The 25,708-nt window shown below is 38.5% G+C and overlaps 1 long non-coding RNA gene across 1 annotated transcript in view; it reads right to left on the bottom strand.

Annotated features, from left to right (window-relative positions):
* Nucleotides 1-7,548: 7,548 nt before the first annotated feature.
* LOC111247315 (uncharacterized) overlaps nucleotides 7,549-25,708 on the bottom strand; it is a 45,590-nt gene continuing 27,430 nt past the window's right edge. Inside the window, exons 4-8 of the long non-coding RNA XR_015323018.1 lie at nucleotides 11,777-12,073; nucleotides 11,568-11,610; nucleotides 10,379-10,607; nucleotides 9,421-9,491; nucleotides 7,549-8,955 (exon numbers count right to left, since the gene is read on the bottom strand). This is a non-coding gene — a long non-coding RNA (uncharacterized LOC111247315). The remainder of the gene's footprint in view (nucleotides 8,956-9,420; nucleotides 9,492-10,378; nucleotides 10,608-11,567; nucleotides 11,611-11,776; nucleotides 12,074-25,708) is intronic.

Here is a 25,708-nt window from a genome sequence, read left to right as displayed (position 1 = left end):
TCAAAGAAAAAAAAATATCCGATTTATAAATAGCGCTGATTTTCCAAAACTCATCCAACAACGTTCATACGGGATTGCTTACGTCGAACATATTCATCGTTTTTAACGCATCGATTGGACCTGACCCGTGCCCAATTGCTTGACAGGTTTTTTTAGGTAGTATTTCCGTTTTCAATAGTCATTGAGACATGTCTTTCTTCCGATACTTTAACCTTTACGATAGCAAAGTGTTCCAGATTTTGTTCGGAAATAACGTGATTTTATTTGCGTCAAGACAATTCAATAGCTATGCGCTTGTGCCTCGCTGTTTCAGACTATTTTTTTGACTATCTACTTAGACTTTACGGAAAAAATATCCGATAACAAACAAAATACTTTGGTCATTTTAGCAAATGAACCAATTGCCTCATTTCTATCGCTGGTTATTATCTGTTTTTTAATCATATGTATATTTATGATTCGTAGGGTTTATCCTTTACAAGAACACTGCGTACGATTTCTTGCACTGTAGTTACATTAATTGTTTACGGTGTTATTGCTAATATTTTTTTAAAATTCGATATATTATTGCCATATAATAGTAGTTTGAAGGCGCACGAACTGTCTCGTCAAAAACGCTTTGTCAGGGTTACTTATGGCGATATTGCGTATGGCAAGCGTAAAGCCTTAACGGCAGAGATTACGCAAATTATAGGAATCGAAACCTAAACAAAGAACAGAGGAAAGAGTAAGGGATGAGACGAAACAAAACAGCATTCGTTGCTAGCCTTGTTGATCCCAAAAAAGTGAACACAATAGAGTTGTACGCTGAGCTGACGCACCAGCCATGAATGAAGTATTTCTAATCAATATGCATGAAACCATCGGTATGACTGCAGGTAGATGTTACTTTTCCCGTAAGATCCCCTCTACATGGAACGTTACGTGTAACGAGCTCTTCTCTGTTTAGATTTACACATGTTAGAAATTGTTGGCCTTTAATCTCTCCAGAGGTGATCAGGTTTATGTAGAAAATAAGCACAGATTTTAGTTATAAAATATTTGCAGTCCGATTAATGAACCGCGGTTCTGCTTTCTTCGAAGATCGAAAGAAAAATGGGTCTAGTGCGCCCATAAAATTTCTAGGTTCTGCTCGCAAGCGCGTTTTTAGCACGTAAATGACCCCAGTTATTGTGAGAGCAAATCACCTGTGCAGCAGATCTACGTAAAATCAAAATAGGAGACTTTGTTCGCTTAGTTTCTGTTTCTTTGAAAAATCACGTGTTTCTCGTTTATTAGTTTGGCAACTATGAAATACCGATGCCCAGCAATTCTCTCCTAACATACTAGCTAAAAGTTTCAACTTTTACCTTCAGTTCGGTCGTTAACTAGTCTTCCACACGGCCGGTCACCGGCACGGAACGAAGTATATCTACGTTCTGTTTCAGCACTAGATGAAATCATGTGTATTCAAATTTAACACCCAAATGCAAACACCGCTCCACCTACACTTCTGTAGCATAAGCAGCAGCACCAACGTGGCTAAAGTTCGCAATCAGCGCCCTTTTAAACGTTAATCACAGAAAAAAAAAACGTGCATTTCTTTATAATATATAGCACAGTTTGTGCCACATAAAGAAAAAAACCCAACTAAACAATTTTAGATAAAATAACAATTTTGATTCACATGATGACCCTCTAGTAACAGCTAGATAGATATGGCTAGATTAACTGTCTGTGTTTTTCAAAGGGGACATCGGGAAGGGTATTTTTTAAGAAAAAAAATTAAAATCCGATAAGATTTGAATCTAACATGAGATTACACTGAAGCAGACGAAATGATCCTTTTATATATCTTGCGTGCTTATATCGATATCCGACGATACTCGAAAACGAGAAACGATTGATTATTATTATTCTTTTAAATCATTAAAAAAATTAAATAAGTAGTTAAAAAATAATATTAATTATAACGATTGAAAAAAATAAAGTAATAGTATAATTTAGCGCACCCTGAGCAGTTAGATTTCAGGGAAATTTCGCTATCAGGTAGAATCTCATCAGAGTGGAATCGATGCTGTCAGACGCCGTAAAAACAGCAGGTAGAGCAGGAAAGAAAGCTGTAGGCTACTGGCGAGTTTGTTAGCAGAAATGAGCCTGTTTTCCACGAATCGAGAATTCTGACCATTATAGTTGGAGAGATTTCGACGCACTTCATTTTCAACATGAAAGCTTAAGGAGTCAGGCAGCGTTAAGGATGACAGTAGCCTGCTTCCGGTCAGGACCAAGTCGACAGACATTCAAGCTAGTGCGGAGTTCTCCTTATTACACTAAGATATTTTTGCATACTACAAAACTTAAAAGCTATCTACAAATATCTAGAATTACTGACATCTGTATATAAACGGGATTTTTTTAACCATCACGACGCTGTGGGCCTACCTAACATCGCAAATTTATGTTTATCGTATTTGTCTTATGCGTCACACAAATGTCACATGACTTGTTATAATTAACAACTTTTTTTTACTGATTTTATTTTCCCATTAATTGGTTTGATGCACAGGGTAAACTAAACACACAATAGGAGCCTATGAAGCAGCTATGAGGCTTATATCCTGTATGATTTGCGTACTAGCAACGACTTGGCAGCTTCCCCTTCGTCCATTTGAGAAACTCAGTTTTCACAGTGTTGTTATATATGCATAAGTGGCGCATTGCAATGCGTATTTACTATAAAATACAACATTCGCTTATAAAGTTAACTTGCTTCTGGCAATAGTAAACTTTTGTAAACCAAAAAAAAATTAAACTGACCGTTAGCTAAGCAACAAGCAAAATTTCTGCTGACCAGTGATCACGCATCTCCGTTATCCAGAGTATTGCTATCTGCTTTCCGCTTTTAGATAAAATAGTTTCGCCAATATCTCGGGGCATAATAAACATAAGTGTTGCTTGTTCTTCCCTCCCATCTAGTATTATCGTATCGTTGTAAATTTCGATTAACTCGAACTTTGCACACTTCCAACAGAATGTAGAAACCATTAACTAAGTACATGTAAAAGATGGCGAAATGCGTAAAATGTGTGCAATATTTGTTCCAACTCTCTTATTCGACATTTTGTAGAGACTGACGTAGCAGACTGTCACATATGCTCATATATTTAACCGCTGATGTTACATAGCTACAAATGATTTGTAGGCTCGTATACAGAGCAAATAAACTCATATTTATTAAACGGTCTACGCCATTTCAACATTCGCACCTCAAGACATCTGACACACATTGGAAATAATCGGTATTTGTTCTTGCTTTAAACTCCAACTTTTACGAGGTAACTTATTGCCAATAGAGCTAGCATAAAAGAAGCTAGGCCAAATAAACAGCTTGAGCAGAGATGATATATTACAGAAGTGTATTTATCCTACTTGTTCTAGTAATTTTACTGCTAGAGTATTTCCTGTTTTCTTTTCGAAAAATTCTGCTTAATATACTGAACTACATTGACGCCCGTGTGTTGTGTAATCTCCTTTTTTATGACTGTAGTAGCAATCAAACCCACACGTCGTATGATCCTTATAAACACTTCGATAAAAATGTCCTTTCTAATTAAAGGCGTGATTTTATTCCAGGCTAGATTCTTGTATGTTTCATAAAAATCAGCTTATTGGATTATAAAGATCAAGGAGCTCAAAATTACACCCAAGAATTGTCCATGTAAATATCATTTGTAACAAAAATTTAGAAAATCAGGTAGGAAACTGTTCAGGGCTTTACGATTGCGCTATTAGCAGCAAATTATTATATGGGTTTAGCTTCTATCCGTGTTTGCGAAAGTGTGATCAACAATCATGATGTTTGGTAAACAGATTGGCTTTTTAACAATAATTCCCGAGAAAATTCTGCTACAAAGAAGCACAGAGTAAAATAAAGCAGACATACCCAAACGTCAACGCATAGTTCTCAGTTACGTTCAAATCTTCTACGTATATTCACACTAGCATTCATCAAACTATTATGGTACTACACCATATACAGAGATAACTCACTAGAGATATACTCTAGTGAGTATATCACTCGAGGACGGAAAAAATGAGCTATGCAGAGATAACAGAACAAAACAGATAGTCGCTTGGTAAAAAGGTAATTGCGAAATTATTTATTTTATTTAAAAAAAATGTTAGTTCAGTTTTCAAACCCTTTTCGAGGCTTTTGCGAGAGACGCTGGCTAATTATTTAGCAACAATTTCACGGTTACAAGCGAACGATCAAACGACTTATTTTTGTCATAGCCCCTGTTTCCTCCGCTTGTGGGGGTGCTTTAAACGACCGATTTTTTTTCTATATATTCTAAGTACGTTTAGTAGTTGCCCGTAGATTTATATTTACTACACAACACATTATCGTTATGGGATGGCATCATGTAAACGTTACAACGTTTATGTCTTCTTTAACTTGCATACGTTGTGCTAGATTTTGCACAACTTGCGTCTAGATAGAAACCCATCTGAAAAGTTTTCCACCTGCCCAGTCCCCTTCATTCAGATACATAAATACATAGCTGCTTTGACAAAGGTCAAGTTACGCACAGGCTCGCTGAAAAAAGGCAATTGTTCGATGTTATTCCGCACACAGTTGATATTTGCTTACCGTTTAAGAGATCTGGAACGGGTCGTTGACGATGTTTGAAATTTTATAGGTACCAAGGGAAGGTGTACTTTTTAGTTCACAATCAGTTTCTCACAACTTATAACGGCTATTGCGCTTTTCAAATCCTCCATTTACACGAATTGTTATACATACTTTTTATTTTTGTCTGTCGCGGAACTTTGTAGCAGATTGTTCTGCACTGGCGGGTATATTTCTGACCACAGTCTTCTTTCTTTATATGGCTTTAATAATATTGTCTTTTTGCCATGATATTTACCAAGCATAAATGTGCTCACTAGACCTAATAAAAACTTTGGGCACCCTGGGCGCTTTTACTTACTAAGATGGCGTTATGTGTCGGTACAATGTTCTACAACGTGGCTAGCACCACTGAAACTGATTTATGGGCAGCTAGTAGATCGTTTTCCGAGACGAAGAGGTTTTCTAGGTGCCAGATGGCATATTTTCATCTAGGTTATGTCATCCAGCCCCTAAACTTTGTGACTAGCTTTTGCTCTGAGACTCTCAATAATCACAACTGATTGATTAAAAAAAACCTGTCGTCGACTGTGGCTGGGGCTATTAAAAACAGGTTTTTTTTTTTAAATTCTTATTCTGTTTTTATTCCTTCAGTAGTTCATGAAATGTTTGATCTAGCCAATGAAATCTTTGTTTCGTAAAGAAAACGGATCCTTGTCTGACCTCTTGCCTTTGAAGCGACGTACACAGCTCAGTAGATCCTATAAATACATATTCTTTGCGTTATCACCAGTGTGACGTTGAACAACTCCTTTAGATAACCAATAAGCTAAAAATAGATTATAAAAATGCAAATCTTATGACGTCTAAATATGCCCCTGCGTATATTTTACCATTATACTGTTCTTGCTTTAAGGAACTATTTGCTGATACGCTAAACCTATAATAGTAAAGTAAACATTTGCTATTTAATTCGTTTTTCTTTTCCAATAATTTACGCTTAACTCTTTTTTTAATATCTAGAGTAATTCCTTAAAAATACATGTTACTGAGATTGCTAACAACAACAACAACAACAATAATACGGAATTACATTTTGGTTTAGACTAGGTCATTTAATAACATATGATATATTAACAATACAATCTCATAATGTCTGAAAGCTAATGCTTCAGGCAAACAAAATAAAACTGAAATGATCCCGTCGGCAAACAACTCTGAGTGGGTGTGTAACTGTGTTATTTACGAATTATCTAACATAACAAGTCTACATTTTGTTTTCTCAGGAACACCTATAATTGCTTTAAGCAATATTGCTAATGACTATATCTTTTTAATAGCAACTGAAGCACAAAGCGGGGAAATTCTCTGTAAGTGTCATGCTAGTAGGGGGTCCAGGATGGAACGACTTTGTCCACACCGCGTCAGAATGGGTCCATCGATCCTGGCAGCTTCCTATTCTAGCGGCCGGCACAAAGAGCAAAGAGCAGTTGAACTGGACCGCGATCAAAAATTTGAGTTTTATTTCTCTCAATTTTGTCCCTTTCCGCTATTTCGGCGATCTCACCACATCGATCGGATCAACGGCAGAGCGCTGTTTAGCATTTAAAGTTGAACGAGGTTGAAGAGGGAACTTAGTTTGATTTAAGTTTGCATACACAGTCCAATTTTGTGCTGTTATTTTAATTCGTCACATTGTCATGTGGGCGTGTGTACGCTGCCGTGATGACAACGTATCGATCAGAAGAAACTGTCTGTGCTTTATATATTATTATTGCTTGCTTGAGACTTAAAAAGTCGTCTACCGAAAGTAAAGACCTAGCTTGAAAAGGTGTCCGTCGTAAATTAAAACATCCCCCTTTTTCAGCAGAGTACCAGCTAGGTACTTTTACGCATTATGAACACCCTTAGCATGGTCGATTGTCCTGTGGCAAATCTCTAAATCAAGAACTATGTATCGTTGTGGCCCTCCTCGTAGGATTACAGCAAGGCAGCTGGTGGCAACAATCGAAAATTTACCCATGGTAGTCCAGCCTGAAACTAGTGACACTTACTTTATTCAATTTGTTCGTTATTATCGGTTGCTCTATTTGTTAGCAATACAAACCATGACAGCATAAATTTTTTCAAGTTTTACATCGGATGCGGTGGCGTGGTATATATAACATGCTTTGTTTAAGATATTCTCGTGACGGAGTTCTATTGGGTGTGGCGATCGTAGCGGAACACCAAACAGGATCTCCCGATTATAGGAATCACCTGTTAACCGGGCTGTTTGTATATTGTTGGGGTTGGCCGCCATGTTCTGGCAGAAAGCACACACGGTAGCGGCTAGTCATAGTTTGGTAGGCTTTTTCCGTTTAGGTGTATCACGTTGGGCCACGGCGCGATTTGAGCGACTGATGCACATCTACCGACGGACGGCAATTTGGCCTGTTTAATATAGGCTAACTTTTACATTCTAGCAATCGTGTTACCCAGAATGCGCAAAGTAAATAGCATGGAATTCGTTTTGCAACCAATAAAAATATATGCTAATGAACTTAAGTAAAGATCTGCGGTTGGAACATTAAGTTGAAGCTTCCAAGTGTAGTTCAAGATAGAATTTGCCAGCAGCCCCTGATGGCATAAGCAAATCAACGTAACAAAAAGTTGCGGACATTTTTCTCAACCGGACATGCGCTTGTTCCTAAGGATATTGTTTTCACTACAGGTCATGCTTACCGTATAAAAATAAAGTAGGACTAGAGAAGGTTGAACATGCCAAATTAATGTATTTCCCAGAAGAAAGTCATAATGCTGCTGGGAATTGTGGGACGAGCTTTAAAATACTACTATAGTATGCTATTTCACAAGATCTATTAGAGCCTATGTTAAAAAAAAAACAGCGGAAACTTAAACTTCGTCTTGTAGGAGTTCGGCCAATTGAAAAATTAGACTTTTCATGTTGTTCATCACGCTGATTGTTAATATTTTTTCCTACTAGCGCTTCTATGGAATTTATAAAACATGGCAGTTATTGAGGTAATAGAAAAAAATTTGAATTTCTAAAAATTAGGCCGATTTTCTTCAGCTATTCTAGCAAATACAGGATTTAGAACGTTGTCAGTTATTGACTGTCTACCTCGGTCATAAACTCTGGCTTATATTGCCAGACTTGTAGCTCCACTAGGCAAGGCAAGAGCTGCATCTACAGCGCCAAGGGTATTTTTACGTCTATTTCCTATATATATCCTGTATATTTCCTATATATAGAATATCCTATACATCTATATATGTACGCTAAAATAAACCACTTTCACAACAGTGATTTGGGACAAGCCCACATAATACCAAAATGAAAGCTTTTATAAGCTCTCGCCAGACGATCTTAGGCCGGCGATCGAAAATGCGTCTAGTTATGTTCCGAGATTTATCGAAACAGAAATTATCAGTATATCGTTGGATTTGTCTTCCTAGTCAATTAAAACCTATCACAATCTAATATTAGTCTCTGAATACGTTGTATAACTTCGCGTTGTATAAGAACAGAACTACCCAAGCACTTTAAATAGTTAAATTGATAATACGTTTATACATACGTAGGATTTGTTTTGTTTGGGTTCTGAGATAACTGCATAACTCGTTATTCAGTTACTGTTCGTTGCCAAACGTGTAACAGTACCATTGCGATCATCGTAACAACTGAAACTAATCCAACGACGGCGAACTAGGCAAATTCTAAGCCCATGGAATACAATTGGGAAAACTAAGCTTCGCTGCTTGGAGTTGCCCAAAAGGCTACGAAGATCGCCTTGGATCCTAACGTGTATCTAATTGCCCCCACAAAGACACACCTCTTCCGATCATGGCCAACTGCAAACGCATCGTCCTAAACACAGCGTAATTTTTATCGATCCACTGTTGATCTGGTCATGACAAAGCATATAATACAACCGCTACTACTTTACACGTGACTTAGGAGCTGTCGGACCGGTAACGATTCATACAAATTGCGTAGAAATTCATCGAAATGGCTTTACCCAACCTTGATGTGAAAGCGGTATTGTCACGTACGTGTCCATGGCAGGTCGAGCGATACAGGCCACTTGATCTGTTTCGTACCTAGGCCAAAACGGTACCCGCCCACAGCTTATGAGTCTCTGTTTGTGAGAACCGCGGCAGGCGTAAACAAAAAACTCACCTTAGAATGAAGGTCTTTGACCCCTAATCGTTCCGTGGAGGCGTTGCTTATGTCCAACAGTCCACTTTCCCTTAATATCGACACTTACTTACGTATTCCTGATGTCCTCTTTCTCCCACCATTATCTAGGCCAAAACATTAGGGACGGTTGCAGATGACCGACCTGTGATATGTAAATTGACTTTTTTTATGAAAGGCACTCAATAGCCTTGAAATAGACAGACAGAAGTACAAAAAAACACTAGACTGAACATTGATTTATGCAAGCCATAGCCTCGTGTAGCCAAATGGTGCATACACTATCGAAGCAAAGTGGACAGGAGCTGTGGTGGATGATATAATCAGAGTGCTTCCACATCTACATGTGCCGTACCTAAATGCATATCTGCCTGCAGTTCTGGCGTCAATCGTATTCCCTAGTAATGCTTATTTAACATTTAGATCTGACCTTTTAATAGCATTAATATTAATCTTACTTATGTTGGTTTTCTCCTTAAAAACGTTGCCATCTGATTTTATTGGTAGTGATATTCCTCTAACAAACTGCATGGGGAAAAGGAATATTTTCTGGACCTGTACATTGTACAAATACTTTACTATTCTGAAGTACTCGCAACGTTTTATTTACCTTCTACAGGTCAACGTCGTGTCACAAAATGCGCTGTTCAACATTGTGGTTTACGACAGGTGCCCTACGTCCTGTAAAACCCAAAAAATGCAGCGGATAATCTATTGTGGCTACATTAAGAAGGAAATGGTCCCCTACATATGAACTCGTAAAATATCTATCTGAAAACAAAATGTTAACAGATTAATTTCGATTTTGACGTTAGCAATAAAAAAAAATTAGAATGATTATTATTTTGGCACATCACGTCTTCTAATGCCATTCAGTGATACATTTAAATGGCCTGATTTAGGTATTTCCATAAAAATCTGACATATATTTGGCCTAAAAAGGGCAGTAAGACAGTCGATATATCGCCGAATCTGAAGTAGACCATAAGATGTATGAAGATTCATGTACGTAAGCGTTTTTATTTTTGCTAAAAATTCGCAGTACTTTATAACAGTGAATGGAAATAGAAAGAAATATTAACCAAAACCCGACTAGGTTTGTCGATTTTTGGTTGACTTTGCTATTTTTTTTTGAACGACGCCATTTTTAGTTGGATCAGATTCCAGCTTTTCGTAAGGCTACAGCCAAATTTCTACAGCAGCTAAAGTAACCAGTGTGAGTATCAGTACGAACGATATAGTCGACTATTCAATTCAAGGAAATAAAAATTGAAATGACGTAAGTTTATTTCGTTGGCACTTTTGTTTAATTTTCAAAAAAGATGCTTTTGCATGGCAATTTTTCGAGGTATGCTACTAGAACATCAAAGGATTTATGCAATGAAAAATCTAAACATTGCGTCCTAGGCCTTTTACGCGGAAAGCTTTCGTCCTGTATATATTTTGTTTTTTTCTTTCATATATTCAACTACTTATGCCGCAGTCTTATGAAGATGGTTCGTTAGACTACCAGGGGCATTAAGAATATTAAAAGAGATATAAGCTAAAGTCGACAAAAGTAAACTTACACACAGAGGTAGGAATTTTTGCGCATGTGTCGACAAGGATATCGCTCATAGAATGTTTATTAAATGTGAACAGCGTTCGCCTCTTAAATCTTGAAGGCTTAAATCTTGGCTTAGCTCATCGATCATTTCCAAATCTCCTACTCTGAGTCCGTGAATACATTTTTGGTAGCAACTGCGATTAGAGCGATATTGACGCGTCCCGATATACTTAGTTTACCTCTAAACACACCTGAAGAACCCACGAAAAGCCAGCAGATAGATTTCGTTAAGGGCCAATATCAGGTCGAAGGTCCACAGGGATCAACGAAATCAAAATGAACAAAAAATATTGCTAATTTTTTAGATAGTTTTCTTTTCTAGTTTAAAAAAGACTAAATGTTGAAGGTTATTTCAATAGCGTAAATCGCGCTAGACTGCTGTTTTCGGGAATGATCAGAAACAGCAATAGTGACAAGTTCTTTAAATCTAATCTTTACTGTCGATATTCCGCTTTGCCTCATTAGATTCCTCCCCGGATTAATGCCTGCCGGCAGAAAAGCCGTTAAATTCGGATTGACGAAGATGGTATTCGGTAGGGGTTTATCTGGAACGAAGACATTGGGTCATAGCTGCTCTTCGTTGCTATTAAGAACAAGAAGTTACTGTCCTCGCCATGATAAGTGCTCCATTATCAGTTACTTAAGTTTTAATGTCTTATGCACTTCAATGGTGACTACACGCGCCAACTCGCGCATGAGTTAGCGACATGACGCATTTGTAAAACTACGGTTTGTGTACAAGTTAATGGTAGGCGCATTACCATCATCATTTAGTGGCAGATACAATAGTCACACTTAGCTAGTGGAGCATTCTATACTAGCTCAATAATTTCACAAAGTATACTGTGCTGCACACGGTTTCTCTTCTTGAAACTAGTCACTAGAACTTTTCTGTTTGAAACTTCAATAAAAGTTATAACTAGAATTTTTTAAGTATAAGCTACTAAGCAAACCGGCAATTTTAAAGAATACCTGGTTGTTACATTTTCATGTCAACATATAAATTATAGCCAATTCATTTTCAATTTCTCTAATAGCTTGGGCTACGAACGACGAGGTATGGTGCACAGTGCGTATTAGTTAGATAATAGTATTTTCTTGTTATGATTACTATCTTAAACAAACTAGAAAAAAACCTAAGTTTCATTCACCTGCAGTTGAAATTGCCCCGCGGTATAACACGAACGCTACCGGCTGTAATAGTAAAAATAGTGATTGCATCGTAATTATTACGATATCGGGCAGTTGCTATAGCGAAAATAGCAATCGCGATCCAAGTCAGTGTCTAGCAAATTGCCATCGTTGAAGTACATATTCGTTGTTAGTTCTACCGCAGAAAATTCCGTCGTAACAAACTTACCTCGTTCTCGTTGACGCTGCTCGTACTGTTGGTCATCGCGGCAGGTGCAAGTAAATTAGTTTGTGTGCGTATAGCATTACGTTCGTAGTTAAGGTGGGGCTACTTCAGCCCTCCCGCCCCAGCGAGTTGCGTCCGCGTTGAATTTCCCTGCTCCCCTGATTGATCCCGTTTCAGCTGTTGCTGCCGATGAAGGCACGAGGTCCAAGAACAACCAAATACCACAAGGACTTCACATGATGGACGAGCCGGACAGCAGCTGGAGCAGCAATCGCCAGTCTGATATTTGTAAGGCGGTATCTAAAAATATAAACAATGACCATGCTTGACTGCGGTCCATGGTCGATTTGATGACGATGTTTGCTATGATCAGCACTAGCTCATTGGATTACGCTATTAGTATCATTATTTCCAGTTGTAATAGAAACACTATATCCATTTATCTACATATATCCGCTGCACAAATATTAGTACTGCTATTTAATGTCCAGTGGCTACGGCCACTGTTGATGATCTTGATATTATTATTGGCACAGGTTAAACAACACATCGATTTTCGATAAAAACTGACCCAATTACGTAGCATGCACGTATTTGTTGTTAAAAGTTCTTTGGCGATTTTGATACACACCACATGAAAAAAAAACCTTCGGGCTGCGTTGCTTGACTCCCGTATTAGTTGCCGGGAATTCAAACTCCGTTGTGGTGATACTTTAAACTTGCTCTATTCAGTCAAGTTGAATATAATAGTATAGAAAAATATAATAGTTACTTTGTCGAACATGTCGAAATTAAACTGAAGAGTGGGATAGCCTACAACCCCAATCTTCTGATTTTGAAGATACGACAGGTAATTTTGGAACTATGCGCAACTGGGACGGTATAGCAAAATAATGACAACACAAACAATAACAGGGTCAATTAGGCGAAACGCACATGCTCGTCATCTAATTAGCTTACTCCAAATGCTCAAAAAAATAATTGCTAAACAATGTTTATTGCACAAAGCTTAAAAAACACCAATATCTTAACTTATGCACGAATGAACTAAATAAGTTAAACATTGTCCATTTGAGCTAACTTCAACAAAAGTAACACCTCCTCAAACTAGCAGCAAAAAATCCATTTCAAGCCTTAAAATAGAACCTTTCTAATTGATCTACCTACGCGTAGATAACCATCTAACTGCCTACAATGAAGCTCATTTAAAATACACATATCTAACAAAACATTACCTCAAAAGCAATTTTTCGTATAGTTATTGAAATATCTGAAGTTTAGTATCTTTAAAAAATTAGGCTTATTCAAAACGAATGAACTTTACGTGTACCTCGTCGAAATTAGCTCTGGCTAGGTGATTTCGAAGTATAAAAATGAATAAAAATAAAATGCATTTTAGCAGTCTAGATCTCAAAGCTACCTGACTAAACCAGATATTTCTCTTCGCGTGGCGGACGCACCTGAAAAGTTCAGCCTGCTTCGTATACAAAAAAAAAAAATAAAAAGTTCTTCGTGTATAAGGTCCGCAGTATGTTAAATACTTGTTGAAGTGGACTGTTTAGTAGATTAATGGACGCCCCATATTCTCCTCACCGAAAATTTCCATTTTGGAAAATACCAAATTAAATTGAAATTCATATATGAGCCGCTGTTGAAAGTGATCGTTTCATCTACTATTCCGTATCCAACGACGTATCATAAGGAGTTTTAGAAGCCGCCCAAGCATCAGCCCAGCTGTAGCCATAAACGTCGGAAAAAAGCAAAACGTTTTAACTGGATGACGTGGAACCTGGGACGATATATTTCATAGTGCGTATAGTAGCTATCCCACCGAGTACGTTTCGTCCTCCGTTACTAAATGAAAGGGAAGCTTTACAGAATATGAATCTTCATGTCTATTCGCAGCAGATGCTCTTCTAGATTTTTTTTTCTAGCTACAGAATTTTTTAGCAGTTATATAGAACCAGATGGACGGTTAGTAACTGCTTCTAGTGTCCATTCCTGCTGCGGGATTTGGATTCCTTGGCATGTTGAAGTATCATTATTTTAAGCGCACGCACATATTTGACCTGCTACAGGAACAAACAGCTGTCGCCATTCCATATGGGAATGCTTATAACATGTTTTCAGATATGTCGTTCGCACCACAGTACAAGCACAGGGCTTATGCGATAATGTAATCAGCGAGTGTGTTGTGAATGTACTGTCTCATATATCTATTGACAGGCATCTTCGTCACTGAAAAACATGACGAGACGATTTTCACAGGCTCAGCCTATTTGAACAGCGTAAGAAGAAAAGATCAACTTTTAAACGCCACTGTGAGATGAGGTTTACATGGATGTTTTATCAGCAGGCCAAGCCTACTCACTGAACATTATTTCGAAATTATCCTGACTAACATGCCCAGTTGTGATGTTGCAGTGGGTTCGCAATGCCAGGAAGCGTTAAACGCAAAAAAAAATATATATATATATATATATTCGTGGATTACCATAGATCTACCAATGGTTCGACAAAGTTATCGTCCGCAGTCGCACCTTGTCGTCATAACCGATGGATGTTGATATGTAGCGATGGTCCAGAAGCGTCTTAAAGCGGTAAAGGTCTAATGCGTTATATTGTAGCCGGCGACAATCTGTCGCGACGTGCGTGGCTCGAAATTGCCCCAGACCCAGGTCCGATCAGTTGTTGACGTTAGCTTCGGGTGGCGATGCTTCATATACTAACAAACTGACTGACTGACTGGGATTTACGCCGCTGTTTATCGGACGGCTACCAGCGCTAACGTTGCCGTTGCCTCCACCGGGTCTTACTGCTGTTACGCGCGCGAAACTGGGTTATGTCATTAAACACACAGCGCGCGCTTCCACGCTGGAGCGAGAAGGATTTATGTTAGTCGAATGTGCAGGAAAGGAGGGAGATAGTCCAGCAGGGTCGACAGCGTAATTCTAACCCAGTAACAGTCGAAGTGGTAAGATGATAAATCTGCTAGGCTTACAGTGGCACAGGCCAAACCCCGCAAATGAGTGAGGGTACGGAATATATATATCGGGACGCAAGCTCTGGACAAGCCAACGACGATCACACAATCTCTTTCGTGCTATCAACTAGCAGCGGTTGCTAACAACAGTGATCAACATGAGGGCCTACTTCGCCGCTATCGTTTTTGCCACCCTTACGGCCTTGTCCTATGCTCAGGACTTCGAGAGTGGAGTGGACACCGCTTCGGCGGGAGGTTTTGACGCCTCTTCGTTTGGTGATTCTCCTGGCCTGTCAGCTGCCGGAGCTGACTTCTCTGGATTCGACGCTGCTGGTGCCGGTTTTGACACTTCCGGTTTCGGAGGCGCTGGAGGATTTGACGGTGCTGAGGGAGGATTTGATGGTGCCTTATTCTAAGTTGCTGACCGCGCGTAATCGCTGGGGTACAGCACACTTATCGGACTCATTACAGCCAAAAATGAAAATAACATGTCCGGGTGCGTTTAACAACCGAGGGCACATGTTCAGCACTAACGAAGGACACCACCTACCATTGCTAGCTAATCTTCTTTCTGTTTCGGTCACGAAGAACGAGTCCTAATAGCGATGAGGAAAGCAAAAAGCACTTCAGCAACGACATGTTTGACTAACCCTAGTTGATCCTAGAGCATCATGTGAACTAGGGAAGTTCAACCTCCTATTTACCTACTGTAAATGTATATAGGTGCCTCGGGGCAACCCAACACAAGTCAAGTAGTCTATAAAGTCGTCTATAGAGCTGCAGGGTCACTAGCGCCCTCGGCAGGAGACATTTTTTTCTTCTGTACATAGGCCTTAATCTGTGCAAGCAGATAACGTAATTAAAGTGATGACCGATTGATGTGATATGTAACAACCTACTCGTGTCATTATTTACCAGATTCCTTTCAGTCTTGCTAGCACCTAGATGATGAACAGTTAGAAAAGAAAATGGGTCGTTAAGTGAAGTTAAACAGCATTGTGCATTGAAATTATACGGATTATATTTGGTCTAAAATATGTAAAATGAAAGTTAATAGTAAAGTGTATAGATTTTGAAGCGGAAGAAGTAGGATCAATGTTCATAGAGTAACAAGACATCAGTTGGCAAAACACGTCATGCTCATGGCATTTTCACAAAAATTTCGGTGACGACATTTTTCTCACGAAAGGAAAGATGAAACCTTTTATTCTACATCCACTATTGGGCAGCTAGTTCTAACTGGGCAAACGTTTTTTTTTTTTTTTTTTTTTTTATAGAATACAATGCAATTATTCGCAATAATAGGACTCTGTAAGAGCATTTTTTTACCACAAACTACTTAGTTGTCATTGAAGCTCAGTTTTGGTGCTATGCTACAATCATTTAAGTGTAACAGTGTTTTTTTTCTATGGATACGACCCAATTATTTTAACAATATGCGTGAAAATTACTGCCTTGACTGAGAAGGCGAAGGGGAGGAAATATAGAAGAATACCACGTTCTCTGAGCCTCTACCTAAAGAAAATTTAATTTATAGCTTTATGTTCACTAATTAAAGTCTCAAATTGATCAGGAAGTATTCCAACTTAGAACGTACATGCGGTAACCGAACATTTTGTAACCAGTAAAATTACATGTATTTATTTTTGTAAGTAAATGCTCTTTGTATGGCTTAAATATTTTAAGGTCCATTCCCATTTTACTGTTATAAAGTTGGCACGAATGCAAGACTGACTGACAGACTGTGGTACAATTTACCAAATCTCTTATACTGTATATTACTTATACAGTATATAAGTATATATATAAGAGATATTACTTATCTCTTATACTGTGTAAGATATAAGTAAGTTAAAAAATCAATCTGGATTTAACTAATCATCTAGGTGTTCACGTCATTGTGGTACAGATTTTTAGAAGGCATGTTACATAAATGTATTGTATTCAAAGGTTTTAAGGTACCACAGTTTTAAGCCGTAATTAAAATAATATTATTAATTATAATCAGATAATTGTAACGCGCAGATTTTTTTAAAATCATATTTCACAGTCTCACATTATTTGTTACAAACATTGTTCTAACACTACGTTTGACTGAAGTTGATAATTCCGAGCCATCCTATCCTAGAAAACAAAGATAGAGGCTATGATTATCAGAATGGTTTATCTAATTGAGCTAAGCAAAAGAAGAGTACGATATTAGTGCTCGATTTCAAAAGAAAATTTCTAGTCAGTGACGATCCGTCGCACTCTATTATGGAGCAATGGCGAAGTAAAACATACTGAATATTTTAAGTTACTGGTAGGGTTCGAGGCTATTCTTACTGACGTTAGAAGTAAAGAAATAATCATAGTAAAAAATGGAAATCATCATCCCTCTGGATATTATTGTATTATATAAGATTCTCGCCCACTTGTGTGTATTTATTGAAATTCTCAATGTTTGTAAAAACAAAAACCTGAAACAGCTTATTCATCAGCCTCACACACGATAATGTACCGAATTCTGAAAGGCACTTCGGGCAGTATCGAACGTAAAGCTTGAAATATTTTTTTTTTTTATACAGTATAATTGTATTGCACTTTGTGAAAGTGTGGCTACTTAATGGATATAACGCTCACTGAAAACAGAACTACTTTATCATATGATGCGGGGCATTTCTCCCGTCTAGTGCTTTGAACAGCTTACTACATCTATGTGAAATGAATTAAGTTAGAATCCCTATTTTATTTAGGGTGAACACGGAAAATCTAATCGATTGTTTGTCTTCTGAAGTACTCGACGTTTCTGAGTACGGTAAGAACCCCCGATTGTCCTTTTGGAGACCAAACGGTTTTCAGTTATGGACACACGGGGTTTGGTAAATTACATAAAGATAACCATATATCGGTAAACGACTTTTGTCTTAGCAGCATGTTATCTTAAGGGGCTAAATACGCGTACTTACCCTTACCAAGTGAACAGTAAATTAATTGCATTGCGCCTTTAGATAAATTATTGGGTCCGAGTAACTTTGTTTCTGTTTCTATGATTTGCTTCTACTAACCTAATCATTGTTGAGAGTATTTTCTTCATTACACCATCTGTTGCCACCATTTTGTCCAGATTACAAAGTTTTTCCGCTACATACAAGTTATCAAAAGCAATAATTTCAATATTCTTAAAAAGTTAAGACATTAAATTGATGAAATGAAATAAGAACAATTCTAGATAATATATAAAAACTCAATACAGTTATCCACCAAACAAATTGCTGGAAAATAACTCAATTCTACTTTAAAAATAGAAAAGATAACAAACGTAACATAAGTTAGATACGTGAACAGTGTTAAGATTATCCGTTTGTTAAATAAATATGGTCTTCAGTCTATTTTGTTAATTAGCTAGGGTATTCAATAGATGTCGTAGTCACTATCTAGGAAATAGACATGTTTACTTTAAAGTCCACTTTGAAGATGCTACTGCTAGATATACGCTGGTTTGAAATTTGATCGAATTTGTGATTTTTAATTTGTTGGCCGGATAAAAACTTTCCGTGTGCTAGCAAGATCGTCTATTACACAGAATATAGATGAGATAACTACTCGAGGTACGACGAAGACACGGCCAATTGTCGCTTGAGTAAGACGCCATGTCTTCAAGCAGAGAAATCCCCTTCGTGTTACGATTGTCGGTATGCTGAATTACAAAAAGCCAAAATAGAGCGTTGCGGTATTCAAAATTATTTTTACCTATAAGCATATGTAAAACTATGTATGCGGTTTAAGGGAGAAGGATTTTCACATATATTTTCTATGGATTTGTTTGTTTTTTTTTGTTAACCGGGTCAGGTAAAAACGGTTGGGGAAGGAAACCCCAAAGACCATTAATAGCAGAGCCGGAAACCGCGTATATTGCTTAATATGTTATCTGCGAACTTCCTACAAACGTATCTGGCCCGCTCAGCCATCGCTACGCTCTCAATATTGTCCGCAATCCGTATGTGAAGACACGTACTTTACTTAGATTGAAACAAAAATTTACTCTGTGCAATGCATCGGGCACGTTTCGCCTAAATCATTCCTAGGGATGCCTAAAAGCATGTTGGCTTCCGTTGTGTTAACCGTAAGTTGCGTTTAATCAAAAGGATAGCCTTTGATCGTGGTGAACTCTATTCATAGAAACCCTTTAAAAAACCGTATTTATACACCGAATGCAAGAGTTTCTGCCCTTTCTGTCTCAAGCGGCAATATAAAATTGCGTCAGCTCACATAATGCGCATATTGGCTAGTAAAAAGGTTTCCTAAGAAGTAACTTGAAGCACATTTTCTAGTTATACGATGATATTTTTCAGCAGTAGAGGGCTTCTCATTCTCGCTGTCTTGGTGCTCGTTGGTTCGAACTGCAATTTAATACTAGAAACAAGAGCGGAGAATAAGCGCGGAACATGAAATTTAATGAAAAGTTGGAGTCTCTATTGCCAAGTTACGCGAAACCTACACACCTTTTCTAATTTTGTATGATAAGGGAACTTATGTGGTAATTAGTTGCTCTAGGTTAATTACATTAAGTTCAAGCAAACTATGGAAGCTGAATGCTAAAAACGGCGGATAAATAAGCAAAACAGAAGAGCCTCAATAAAATGTTTCGTTTTCCATTGACAACGAAAAAAAAATATGCCAAAAGACTTTTTTCTCTGTATCATAGGGACATAGCGGCCTCGTTAATAGGGCGCAGCTACGCAGCAAGATAGTGACCAAATAGTCTGACCTAAATCTCGTACGCATCGAGGTTGAGATGTACAGCACACTAAAGGCACAAGATTTTACTTGATATTAACAGCAAACAGATTAATGGCAGCGTCTGTTGATTGGTATTTTACCGTGGCCCGAACTAAGTGCCTAAAAAAATCGCCGTTTAATAAAAATGAGTAAGAACTTAGCGGTTCGATGCTCCGTTACGCACGTCTGTAGGTACGCACTGCCTCGAGCAGGACATCGTCTGGTGAAATCAATAGAAAAAAGCATAAGCGCATTATTTAAATGAGTTGTGCACTGCTACTAAATAATGCGCGTTTAATAAGTACACATCAACATTGGGCCTTGACTAGTCCGTCTACCTTCTTTAGAGCTTTAACAATTTACCATAGGCCAAAAAATGTGAACGTTTGAGCTAATATCTCCCTAATGTCGTTTCATGACGCCTGTGAACATGTTGCTAATTAGATGAAAGCCGTCTATATTTCGTCCCGAAGTTACTGTTTCTAATATGAGTAAGTAAGAAGCACAATATGCATGTGTATCACTTAACACTGGAGAATACAACATCGATCTAGCCTGTTGTATGGTCACTCAACTTCTTTCTCGTATGGCTTTGTCCGGCGTGTATGCGTCCAAGTGAACTAAATCAATACACATTACGATGTGTGATGTGTCTGCACGAAACGCCTGAAGGGGCAGATAATATGAATTACACCCTTCTCTGGTTGCCTTCCTAAGGCCGTATACCTATTTATAATACAGTTCGCTTCAGCAAGTTTGCCTTGAAGCCACAAAGCGTTTTCTAATAGCGTAGGTCCCACTTCAATACCCTTCGTTCACTTGTTTACTTACTGCGTTCGGTCAGATGCTTCAACATACGTATCAATTGCCTTACGGGTGCCTCGTTTCCCTCTGTGTACACTGATATACTCTGCTGTCCGCCGTGCAGTACGTTTGGGGCGTAAAGGGACCAATGAATCACGCATAACTGATACGGCACACCTTCCCAGGAAATAAAGAAATAACTCCTGCATATATATAACAACAAACCGAGCAGTGATCTGTTATTTCTTTTACTAGTAAGATTACTTCTTGTCGATATCAGTACCTTTTAATAGGCAGCATTCCGTAGTTTGGTCAGAAGTATTGCGTTGCCTAGGTGAGTGAGTCACATATTTAGCTACGCTGCCAGAACCTAAGTCGAGGATGAGCTTATGTTAGTAATAGCATCCTAATGCCTGTAGCTACCTGTAAGAGATCCGGCCATCTTTACAAGCACACCTACCTGTATCTGTTTCAAATTCACGAGCAAAACCGCTCCTTTGATGGTGATATACGCTTTTGGGATCGATTTAGCGAGATAATACCAGTGCGTTAAAGCTATTCCAGTCTTGTCTGAAAGTCTAAGTATGTACCCGCATTTCTATGTCAGACGTGACAGCGTGCAATTCCATTATTTTTCCAACTGGCTAATGAGAGGATTCGATGCAAGGACCCGTCATGCGTTCCCTACACCTTTAAACACAGAAGTTTATCTATGACATTTTAGTGGAGACTATAATTCGTTTCTGTCATTCCTTCCATCTAAGTCTAATTCCATCTGACCACGAAAGCCGCCTGAATACGAGTTACCCTTAATGAGCTTAACGGTAGCTATCCTCAGCTGCGTTTTTCTCGGCTTGAAAATGACACACACACACAGATGTGCACGTGTTTGATATAGCTGTAGATGGTCGACTGTCGGCCAAAAAGCTTTTAAATTTGTCTATTGGCTAGGATTGACTAAGGCTCCTAAGTTATCTAGGGATAAAATAATGTTTCGGTACAAATAATGGCCCGTTACCCGCCAAACGGTAAATAGGTGTTGCTTCTCTGAGTCTTAAGAGTCCAATCTAAAGAGTCCATTAATCGACTTGTATAGGATTCACGTAGACAGTGTAAGGTTGGAGAATTTCTAGATCAGCAGGCAAATTAATTACATGAGTGCTAGCCTTTCGTCTGTTGTCCTAATGCCTAGATATAATCGTGAAGTCCATTTCGCAAAAGCCTGAGAACGAGAACTTTTACCAATTGCACAAATTTGAAGGTAAGTTAAGTTATTCATCTCTCTGCACGTTGATGATCATTACATCCACAAACGTACAAGAAACAGCAGTGGCCAGCTGTGTGTTACTAGTCTGAATTATTTTATGCCTACTACTTTAAGGAAAGGCACTATTCAAGTTTATTTTTACTTTATTCTTTGCATGGAAAAATATTGATTGTCATTTTTATGAGCGAGTTGACGTACTATCGCGCTTAAATGTATTTATATATAGGCCGATGTAAAGAGCTGCCTAATGAAATAACGTTAAATGTAGAAATATAGTCGTTATAGGACGTCCATGTTGGAAAAATACCAGGACCGAGTTAAGAAATGACTTGTCTGGTTGAGGCGGAGCTCCGACTAAGCCGCCATTGTCCTTTCGTTGCTCATCTACGCCCCGTTCCATAAGATAGTCTGTTATGGGAAACTTTATATCTCTGTAGAAACTGCCCAGCGATTTAGTTATTTCAAGCATTCTTCAGAAAACAGAACAAATACGTTGTACAAAAGTACAACCATCCTGGATCCGCTTAATACCCTAGTCGCATGGTAGCTACCCAAGCATGCTTAGGCTAAACATATGGTTTAATTACGATCTCTTGAAAAGCCAATTCTCGGAGATGTGCGCAAAAAAAGAAATTAAGACAATGATTTTAGGATGTATTTTCACGTGGTCAAGAAGTCAACATAGAATTGAATAGCACGTTATGCTTAAGCTTGTCCTGAGTATAACTTTCGTGTAGTTCGACCGTGCATTAAATTCGATTTATCGTGCAGATACTCTGAGTAATCCGAGCCGATGTATCATTTGGTAGTTGTTCCCTGTGCTTAAAGAAGAGCACTTCTTTAATGAAAAAAAAATGAAGCCAAAGCACGTCGCTACCAGCGTTGCCATAGAGATAAACGAGAGACGCTTTTTAGAACCACCAAGAAAAGAAGTCTTCTTTTCAATAGTAGGATTCTCTTCCTTTTTTGCTAAACAGTATGTTGATATATAGTGTGAAACGCTGTCTCATTGTATATCGGCAAAGTTTGGCTTAACATCAACAGTGATTATGTCCTTTTTATTTTTGAATTTTGTCAATCCGTTATAAGTCCACGTAAGGATTGCGCAGCCTTTGTTTATCATATCACTAAAAAGCGGTTTCTGGGCGTTTGACAAAATCTGCTGGCTGTTCACCATGTCAACGAAACAATTCAACAACATTTTCATTTGTTATTGTATTAAAATAATCATAACAACGATACGATAACGAGCCTCTTAGGCTAAACTGATTACTCTTCCTGGCCAAGTGTGGGAAGTTATTCCGACTTATTATAGCGCCAAAAAAAAAACGAAGAAGTGCTTCTTGAGTCTCTAGCTAGGCTATAGGTTATAATCATTGACAAATGTCCTACTTTGCGTACGTAGACAACGAACGGCCCAAAAAAACAAAGGTTACTCTGTTTGCTCGTTTGTTTTGCTCATTTGTGTGCATAGATGCGTATTTCTGTTAATTCTGCTACGATGTCTGTTTGCTTTCATAGTTTTGACAAGTTCTTAACGGGTAGTAAATAATCTTACGCAGTGTGCTTCTTGGCGCTACACGCGAAACTGTCAGATTTTATGCCTTACGAATGGGCCTAACTTAGCACGTACACTCAAATACTACTAAGGATCCTTGATGATGATAATAATAAAAGATACTCAAATTGACATAATTCGTGCTATTCGAACGTAGGGGCAAACGTAAGTTCCCTTCTCTCTAATCATATTGAGCGCAAGATTATTTACCCTGATATGATTGTATTTCAGGTAGCATCTATCCGCTAACTCGGGAATCACTGGCCTGATCATGAGCGAACCGCGTAATATTTTTTCGAAAACTGAGACAGCTACCTTTCGGTTACCATGCGTCTTGCTACGAAATGACGTCTTAATGACGTTTACTATAAATATGTTCGAACTGAAAAGTTCAATTGTGTGTAGATGAAAAAATTGATGAGACTCGCAACTTTAGGATCTGATCACGATGAGGCTGATGATGCAAGTTTTAGAAAATTGCCGTGATTGCTGTAGGCATGGACCCATTCAATATGAGTACGTATATTCGTACGACAGTTGAATCAAAAACAGTTTATACATAGAATGGATTTATTGAGAGACGTAATTAAGGAAACCAGGGTACAGCAGACGCCGTGAAACAAGAGTAACAAACATGTTCACACTGAACAAAGCACGCGCTTTATTATCTCGTTTATTTCACTACACGTTTTTAGTCAGCAAGCGATTTGTTACAGTGCGGGCTTGATAACACAGCAGTACATACGCTAGCCGGAAGATGATCGAAACTGCTTTAAAATATACGAACGTAAATAGCTTGTATCCTGGCAGAGCTCCTTGCAAAGGCAGCCTTTGAGTATGGTGTTACTTTTCGTTTTTTCCGAACAGAAGCCTGCACAGTTAGTTAAAGGGTACACGTTGTGTACCAAGTTTTTGCAATCATTAAGGTTTGGCTAGGAGGTTATGGCACTATTAAATGAGTTATCGTAGCAAATTTATGATGCTGGAAATAAGCATCCTATGTATTCCCAGTTGAGCAGTTTCGGCCAGATAAGTACAAGTACTACTCCTGTCATAGCCAGACCTTCAAATCACGTCTGTAGTTCTATGGAAGCGCTCTGATCTTTCTGATAAGGAACTCTTTGTAAACGTCTTCGAAATCTCAGGAGACCTACCCAACAAATAGGCGTTCTGAATGGCCTTCTGCTCAGTAAATTAATCTCTGATTTTCACAGTGTGCAAATTTAGTTCTCCCGTTTCAGCTGTGCAGCGCACTAAGTATGAAGTTACGCAAAAGTTCAATGTCAATTTTCTTACCTGTTGACTGTACATCTTGTCTGCGCTCTCCCTCATGTTGTTTTATGTATAAGGAAAAGCCGGTAGTCGAATGCAATACTACATTCACTGGATAGTTTATTTCTATTTTTTACTGAAAAATCATCTGACACGTATTCGGGTAGAGCAATGCCACGATTGAACAGTTTCCATAATATATAGCTTCATTTATTTAGGCCGAACATATTATTATAGATGTTAATTGAATTATATGGCCTTTACTGATCTGCTACCAATTCAACTCCTAAATCGTGGGATAACTTCTGCTCGAAGTTATGAAAGATTGTTTTTTTGATCACTCATGCAGTTGAAGAAATCCAAAAGCCAGCTTATGCGGCCAGGTGCATTGACCAGCCTCTCCTTCGTGACTCACCTTCATCGACTTCTCCCCGTCTTTAAGAAGCGATGGACGTTTATGCAATTCGGTCACGGACTGCATCATCTATAGGCGTTCTACTTTCTGACAACATAATACAATAGGCGGATTCGATTGCTTCCTCGTTAAGCTTTCCGCCTCGTGTCAGTGTACGAAAAAGCTTGCGCGACCGAGCATCATTGCCGTCTCTGCTATATATAAATGAATATATTAAAAAACTTCTTTTTTATGTCTAGAGTGATACGAGGGATCCTTTGGCAGCAAGACTACTTGTACGTGACTAGCGGACAGCATCTATTAGGGCTAATGACAGAGGCGCCTAAATATTAAGCCTGTTCAATCAACAAGTCACTGGCGGGGGAGGTTAGAAGCGAATCGACAGATACGGCACGCACGGAGTCAGCTCTGAACGCCAACGAAGATTCGACTACGCGTACCCCAATTACTGTTTAGCTTTAAACAACTGTTCACCATAGCAGCATAACTCATATTATGTAATATATAGAAATACTAGTTTTGCAGCGGTAGCTGTATTGAGGCCGGATATTGAGTGAACAATGATGCGTTGATCGACCAAATATCGACGATCAATGCGCGGGCCTCCTTTACAATTCTATTTAGGCCAGACATGTTTTTGACAAAAAATTCAGCTGTGTAGAAAACAGTAGTTGAACGGGGAGTCCAATATCTACTACTGCCGGTCAAATTGTACATATCATTTAGTTCAACAACAATTATAGTGAGCGTTCAACAGCGAAATAACCAGGTTCAGTACTAGTGCTACGACCAGCATCCTATGATAAACTGTAGCAGACGTATATTACGTGAATTTGGCGGTACTTATCTAGTTATAGATGACAATCTATCTCCGT

The sequence above is a fragment of the Varroa destructor genome, unplaced genomic scaffold, assembly GCF_002443255.2.
Source record: "Varroa destructor unplaced genomic scaffold, Vdes_3.0 BEIS01000003.1, whole genome shotgun sequence".
In the NCBI taxonomy this organism is placed as follows: Eukaryota; Metazoa; Arthropoda; class Arachnida; order Mesostigmata; family Varroidae; genus Varroa; species Varroa destructor.
Note: the sequence above shows the minus strand (reverse complement) of the source record. Positions and strands in the feature narration are given on the sequence as shown.